The sequence below is a fragment of the Acyrthosiphon pisum genome, chromosome X (assembly GCF_005508785.2).
Source record: "Acyrthosiphon pisum isolate AL4f chromosome X, pea_aphid_22Mar2018_4r6ur, whole genome shotgun sequence".
NCBI classification, from domain to species: Eukaryota; Metazoa; Arthropoda; class Insecta; order Hemiptera; family Aphididae; genus Acyrthosiphon; species Acyrthosiphon pisum.
In genome coordinates, this window is record NC_042493.1 from 120,130,273 (window position 1) to 120,131,862 (window position 1,590).

Sequence of the window (1,590 nt, forward strand, 5' to 3'; positions counted from 1 at the left end):
TATGCGAAAAGTCGTTTTTCTACAAGTAGCAATTTGACAACACATCGACGCACACACACTGGAGAAAAGCCGTACGCTTGCGATGTATGCGAGAAGTCGTTCTCCGAAAGTAGCCATTTGACGAGACACAAGCGGACTCACACTGGAGAAAAGCCGTACGCTTGCGATGTATGCGAGAAGTTGTTCTCCGCAAGTACCGATTTGACGATACATCGACGCATGCACACTGGAGAAAAACCGTTCCCCTTGTGATGTATGCGAAAAGTCGTTCTCTAAAAGTAGCAATTTGACAGCACATCGACGCACACACACTGGAGAAAAACCGTACGCTTGCGATTTTTGCGATAAGTCGTTCTCCAGAAGTACCGATTTGACGATACATCGACGCATGCACACTGGAGAAAAACCGTTCCCTTGTGATGTATGCGAAAAGTCGTTCTCTGAAAGTGGCAGTTTGACAAATCATAGACGCATGCACACAGGAGAAAAACCGTTCCTCTGTGATGTATGCGATAAGTCGTTCTCTACAAGTAGCAATTTGACAAGACATAAGCGTACGCACATGGCACACTGAACGGAAGTATCAAAGATCTATGATCCAATGACCGTATTAAAATAAGATATATCTTGATAATATATTACCTATTATGGTCAATGTGTTAAATTTATCGAGTAAATAGTTGTTTCTTAATACTTAATAAATTGCTAATTTTTCATATTATGCTCAAATAAATACTACATTTTGTATGGTTTTCAATGTTTAAAATATAATGTTTTCAATTTTCTATGTAAAACATTGAATTTAAATATCATTTATTTTGTTTATAAGAGTACAAGACAATAATAATTTATTGATTATCTAAACCTTCATTCTCAGCAGCGAAACAAATTATCAGATGTTTGATGCATGTTATCCTATTTCGATAACGAATACCATTAGCTCCAAGGTCCATACGTGTTTCTCCTTTATTGTTATTTCCCAAGCACCACATATCCACAACGAAATTATTAAAAACGTATTTTCGCCCATCAGTTTCAATCCGACCAAGAACACTTTTAAACCAAACGCGTTAACCCACCGAGCTACAACACTTGGGCATGTATAAAGATTATTTAAACACTATTTAAATAATTCGATAAAAAAAACATCATAACATAAATTATACATATATATTATGATAAGATATTCAATACTGGATGTTAAAAAAATAACCAGTCTTGCTACATATTATTATTATTATTATTATTATTATTTTAAAAACTTCGATAACATTCTATCTAATGAAAGTTACTTCCGTGACATCACCTTTTAGTGTCGTCATGCAATAAACGGGCTTTAAAACTTTTATATTGGTCTTTATTCGTCTCGCTTATATTATATTTTTTTCACACGATTACCATACACGTACCAGATCTGACGTCTGCGTTGTATTATAATATTGTAGCGATATTGTTGCACTTTGCGTCCAGAGTAACGTGATAGGTACATATCGTTAAGTATTTAACACGGTATAATAATATATGGAAACACGAATGCGTGTCACGTTTAAAGAAATGAGAAAAATTAAGTCCGGCTTATGTGGTAACATC

At 34.8% G+C, this 1,590-nt stretch overlaps 1 protein-coding gene across 1 annotated transcript in view; it reads right to left on the reverse strand.

Annotated features, from left to right (window-relative positions):
* LOC103307683 (zinc finger protein 62 homolog) overlaps nucleotides 1–1,590 on the reverse strand; it is a 42,554-nt gene that overhangs the window by 6,662 nt on the left and 34,302 nt on the right. The gene's annotated exons all lie outside the window — the stretch shown is intronic.